Here is a 6,235-nt window from a genome sequence, read left to right on the forward strand (position 1 = left end):
GCTGTGGTTTTTGCAGTCTTGTGACAGCTCTTGCTCTCAGGCATACTTGCGTGAGAACCCTCCCTTCACGGCCTTCCCTGGCTCCATTCCTCAGGGTTTCTAACACAGATTGACGCCATTTGGACCCTGACAAGCCTCGCATATATCCACCACAATCAGAAACAGGGAGGTAGGGAGTGTTAAGGATTTGAGAGGAGCACAAATGAGGCGAAGCAGCCATCGCAGAAAGTGAGAACGCAGGCACATTGTACAGCCCAGGCGGCCTGCCCAGACGTGTTAGACGCGGACTGGAGAGCTGGGTCACAGGGGAGTACGGTCAACACAGGTGTGTGATTTTTTTCCCCAGCGATGTCCCCCTGCTCAGTTGCGGGCACGGACCAAGTGAATACCTGGCTTGTAAATCCTATATGAACAGCTGTGCTCAGTGGTCCCTCCTCCTCAAAGCAGGACACGGGGAAGCCCGTTTGAGTTTAGCGCAGAACAAAGGACAGGACTCAGGCCAGGCAGTGGAGCCGAAAATCAAAAATTCCAAGTATCTCCTTTAAAAGTTCGGTGTTTTTCTATGAGCTTTTAGTCCTCAGAGCCTGGTGCTGACAAACTAGGCTACGCAAACCCACGTGCCCCCCTTTCCCTGGCTGCTTCGAGAAGGGCTTTCATGTCGAACTGGACCTGGAGAAGAGAGGGGAGGGGCCTGTGGGAGAAGGGAGAACGTGTGTGACTGTGGAGGTCACACGAGGAGGAGGAGGAGGACGGGATGAAGAGGGGTCATGGCTGGTTCATGCATTCAACAGACAATTATTGAGCCGCTGGCGTGTTTCAATCTGTGCCGGGTTCTGGAGACCCCTAGCTGATGACGACTTCATCTTGGCACCCAAGGAAGTCACAGTCCAGAGAAATATCCTCGCTGCAGATGTATCCGCCAAAGGGCAATGTCATCGCCTTTCTAGTCTCAGACCTCCAGAAGAGGTCTCTGCTCACAAGACCAAGGGCTCTTCGGGGCTTGGGCGTTCTGTGCAGGCCAACCAAGAAAATATTTTCTTGTCGATGTCTTTGTCCACAGCATGGAGGAAGGGAAAGGGAGAGGGAGGGTTGCAAGGCTGCGGGACTAGACCTCCAGGTGAGGGAGACGGCTGAGAAGGTGCGATGCTCAGCCCAGTTGCACTCATCGCATCTTCCTTGCAATTGTCTAGCATCTCTTCCTGCCTCCTCCTCCTCCAGCCCAAACACTGCTGGGCCACACAAGGTTTGGTTTTGTTTCAAGTTTCAATCTGATCACATCACTCCCTCTGGTGGACAGCTGTTGATTCCGGTTACCCAGCACCCATTTCTCCAGCTCCTTAATACTCTTTCATCATTTCTCCTTTCTCACCACCTTTTTTTTCCCCAAATACTATCTCCCAAAAGATTAGCTCCAAAGATTCTAGGAGTAAAGAGAGCAAGGGGGCACCCAGACTTGAACTGGGGACCTCTTGATCTGCAGTCAAATGCTCTACCACTGAGCTATACCCCCTGCTGGAATCTTACTTCTTACTAATAGCATTTCTCCTTTAGAATCATGTTGTAGTACATGGTGAATGGCAGAGATCAAATTTCAACTGATAGAAAATAAAAGCAGGAATGTATTGAGTCGCAGCAATGTAAACAGAGAAGCAGCTGGCTTCCAGGAGCTCAAATACTATCGGGACTCTCTCCCTCCAGCTTTCTTCTTGGGTTCCCTCTTAAGTCAGATTTAATGTCTCAGACCAGTCTCTCCACGCAGCTGACACCCTGCCTCCAAAATGCGTAGGTTCGCATCTCCACACTTTGGTTGCTGGAGAGAAGTCTGAAAAATCCTAGGGGAAGACTCTACTTGGTTTGGCCTGAGGTCTGTGCCTATCCATGACCAACCACTGTGACCAGGGGGTAGGGCACATGAGTGGTATATCCATTTCAGAAGCAAGGTCTTGTAAGAATATACCTGCTCCCACTCAGAATCTATGTCTACAGTATGTAGAAGAAAGGTGGTTCTCCCAAAGAAGCCACAGGTAGCCAAGACATGGCCACAGGGACCATCGCTGCAGCTCCGGGTCTTCTCGGCAGAGTCTACCGTATTAAGGAAGACTGCTCGGCTGCACGGAGCCATCGGGTTCCGTGATAGTTACTGTTAGGGTGGAAAGGCTAGTAGGTGTTCATGTCACGGATGGAGAAAGATTTTTCACACAGAGATTGATATATAAAAGTAAGATTTACTTTATCCTTTAGAAGGACAGAGAGAGAGAGGAGGGGGAGCAGAGAGGCAGCGTGGCATCCCAAAGAAAGAGAAGGGAGATGCCAGGAGCAAGGCCAGGTGGTTTGTTGCTTTTATGGAGACGAAGAGAAAATAGTAATTGTTGTGAAGTAATTAGTAGGTAGTCCCAGGACGTCTTTCTTGTTTTTCTGTTCCTGGAGAGCTGGTTCTCTCTGAGATGTAGTCAGGCCTTAGGTGCCTGCTGCATGCCTGACTCTAACGACCCCACAGTTCCTGAGCTCAGTGGAGCTGCCTGACCCGGCAACACATGGCAACTACTCTGGAACACGGAAGAGCAGCGTGAATTACACGCAGGACTGGGCTGAAGCAATGGCATGCTCCCTATTTGGACTGGGTCTCGCTCTCTGAGGCGCTTGCTTAGTAAACAAGGCGGTGGGAAGGAGTCCAGGTGCAGATGGCAGCACGAGCAAGGGAATCAAGTGCAGCCTTGACCAGGTTTGAGGATGGCTGCTGCGCACAGCGCTGTGGGACGGGAGCCCGGAGAGGTGGTGTTGAGGCCCAAGGGCCCCTGAAGAACGTGAGCCCTGAGTGTGACTCCACTGGAGAAAAGGGACAGTCCCCTGCCAGTGTGTTGGGGCTGGAGCGTAGGGCACTGGATCGGGGGTGGAGAAGTTGGGGTTCACATCCAGACAGCTTCTCCCTATTCTGGCTTTTGCACGTGAATGTCCTCCTGTTTCATTCACACCAGAGCCCACCTAGGAGACGCGCTCCGGTACTCGGGGGCGAGCGGAATCTTCACTGTGCGTGTTCGCCCAGAGACAAGGTCCCTGTTATGGGTTGAATTGTGTCGCCTAAAAAGATATGTTGAAGCCCCTGACCTCTGGTACCTGCGAATGTGAGCTTATTTGGAAGCAGCGTCGATTCAAGATGAGGTCATTAGGGTGGGGCCTAAGCCAACATGATGGGCGTCCTCATAAGAAGAGGAGACACATAGACACACACACAGAAAGAATGTTACGTGAGGACGGAGGCGGAGATTAGAGCTCCGACCGCATGCCAAGAGCACCAGGGGCTGGAGCTACCACCCAGAGCTAGGAAAAGGCAAGGACGGTCCTACCCAAAGTCTCAGAGGAAGTAGGTTCCACCGGCACTTGATTTCTGACTTCTGGCCTCCAGAACTGCAAGAGAATAAACTTCTTTTGTTTCAAGCCACCCAGTTCGTGGCACTGTGTATGGCAACCCTACTGTCCCCCTGCAGGGGGTCACTTGGTCTCTGTGTCCAGGGCAGGGACGTGGCCTGTGGGGGGAGCAGCGAAGTGGCCCTTCCGAGCACCTCCAGGCTAAGGACCAGCCTCCCCAGCTTTGCTGAGCTGCTCAGCTGTGGGGGTCCCTGGATTGCTGGGACTGTGGCCTCTCTGGCCATGAAATAGCTTTCCCTGGAGACCGTTGCTCCTCAAGAAAGGCGGAAGGCTGAGTAAAAGAAGGGAAGGGAATATTCAACCCCGATCAGGAGAAAATAAGGGGCCTCTGTTAGGTCCGGAGCCGAGACACACGAAGCCTCGTGTGTGTAGCCAAATGCTGTTTATTTTGAGCAGATGGGTGCAGGCTGAAAAAGCGTCCACCCCAGGAAAGGGAGAGCCGAGGGTTTTTCCGGGGGGAGTAAATAAGTGGGCCAGAACAGCCGCTTGTAACAAATTCTTTTTCAAACAACCAGCTCCTAGGACCCTGCCCCAGTCACGTCCATCCTTCAGCTCCAGCGGTGTCCTTATCAGGAGAGGGAGGGACAGACTTCGTCTCTGTGGTGGGGAGAGGAAGGCTGGCTGCCGCTGGCTGGTGGATTAATCGCATTCCGTCCTGTACATAGCTGTCGGGCTCCCACCTGGAACAAACCTAACCGCCTCCGCAGCGTGTGGCGAAGGGGAGAAGTGCCCGGGCCTGGCGGTCAGGAGTGCTCCGCGAAGGCTCCGCACGCAACCCGGCTCCTTACAGGTGAGGCTGGGGGTGGCCCGGGCCCCTTAGGTCCTGCTCATCTCCTCGCACCTGCAGGAAGGGAAGGAGTGAGGAGGCAGCTGCAGCTCTGGGAAGGGCGGGGAGGGGCCGCCGTGGGGGCCGCGAGTGTGGCTGCACCCCCCCAGTGTGCCAGCTGAGCCCCTTCTCTCTAGCCTGTCTAGGCCTCTGCTTCACCGTCTGTTCCTGGGGATGATAAAAGGCCCCGCAGTTGTGAGGATGAAATGAGAAACTTTAGAGCAGGCGTCAGCAAACTACTGCCTGCCACGGGGTACAGCTCTCTGGGCTAAGAATGGGTTTGATATTTCTAAATGCCTGGGTGAGAAAAAGAAGATGGGAGCTCATAGGATTTGGGGAAAAGTGAATGAGACAATTGTTTTTAAAAAATGGCAGAGAGTGCTCCATAAATATTAGCTGTACTTTAGAAAAATATTTTGTGGCACGTGAAAATTATATGAAATTCTAACTTCAGTGCCCGTAAATAAAGCTTCCCTAGAACACGGCCACTCTGGTTTCTTTACGACCTATGGCTGCTTTCCTGTAGCAAGGGCAGAGCTGAGTGGTTGCAACACTGTTTGGCCTGTAAGATAGCAAATACATATAATCTGGCCCTTTTTAGAAACAGTGTTCAGAGGCTAGGCTTGGTGGCTCAGGCCTGTAATCCCAGCACTTTGGGAGGCTGAGGCAGGAGGATCGCTTGAGGCCAGGAGTTTGAGATTAGCCTGGACAACACAGTGAGACCCAATCTCTACAAAAAAATAAAAAAATTAGCTGGGCATGGTAGCATGCCCTTGTAGGCCCAGCTACTCGAGAGGCCAAGGCAGGAGGATCACTTGAGCCCAGGAATTTGAAGTTGCAGTGACCTATGCTGATACCACTGAACAGGTGACAGAGTGAGATCCAGGTCAAATTCAAGAGCAGTCTGGGATCCTAATTATTGCCAGTCCATCTGATAGGGCCTATCGCTGTTCTTGGCTCAGTTTCACATTTCTAGGACCTTTGTCTAAAAATGATCTTTTGATCTGACATTATCAAGAACAGTAACTATTGGCTAACTTGTCAGCCACCTGGCTCTAGTTATCACTTCTTAAAAGGATGCCTACCACACACGTATTTTCCCCAATTTGGGAACATGTCTACAGTTGGGATGCACTTACCAGCCTGCACTGAGAACAGTCATAGTGAAATGGACACATTTTTTTTTCCTTGTTTAGTGAAACAGAAAATAAAAGTGTGTCTTATAATCGATGGATCTCAGGTTCAATGTGAAATACAGTAAATGTATAACTATTATTCAAGGTAGGAAGTGGTAGATAAATGTTAACATTTTTATTTGTTCCACAAACACAGGGTACTTTCTACACATCCAGCACAGGGCTGGATGCTCAGGGCCCTGCCCTCCAAGCCCACCTGGACTTTGCCCTTCTTTGGAACCCTGTCCTGGACTTCCATCCTTCCAGGACTTTTTTCAGAACTTCCAAACAGAAGCACAATTGAAAATAACTGTAATTCACCACCAATCACTGGAGCCTAGAGTCAAATATTGTTACCGCATCACGAATAAGAATAATCACAGACTGGCCAGGCGCGGTGGCTCATGCCTGTAATCCTAGCACTCCGGGAGGCCGAGGCGGGTGGATCGCTCAAGGTCAGGAGTTTGAGACCAGCCTGAGCAACAGTGAGATCCTGTCTCTACTAAAAATAGAAAGAAATTATCTGGCCAACTAAAATATATATAGAAAAAATTAGCCGGGCATGGTGGCGCATGCCTGTAGTCCCAGCTACCTGGGAGGCTGAAGCAGTAGGATCGCTTAAGCCCAGGAGTTTGAGGTTGCTGTGAGCTAGGCTGATGCCACGGCACTCACTCTAGCCCGGGCAACAAAGCGAGACTCTGTCTCAAAAAATAAAAGAATAATCACAGAGTAAGGAGGAGGAGAGGTGAAATTTACAATTCTTCATAAATATTTTCTTATTTACAGAGATTTGAAGTTATTATGGCAA

The 6,235-nt window shown here is 50.9% G+C and overlaps 1 non-coding gene across 1 annotated transcript; it reads right to left on the bottom strand.

Moving 5' to 3' along the window:
* Positions 1-1,438: 1,438 nt before the first annotated feature.
* Positions 1,439-1,510, bottom strand: TRNAC-GCA. Its single transcript has one exon. It is a non-coding gene; the product is annotated as a tRNA-Cys (tRNA).
* Positions 1,511-6,235: the final 4,725 nt, after the last annotated feature.

This window comes from Lemur catta, chromosome 11 (genome assembly GCF_020740605.2).
Source record: "Lemur catta isolate mLemCat1 chromosome 11, mLemCat1.pri, whole genome shotgun sequence".
Taxonomy (NCBI): domain Eukaryota; kingdom Metazoa; phylum Chordata; class Mammalia; order Primates; family Lemuridae; genus Lemur; species Lemur catta.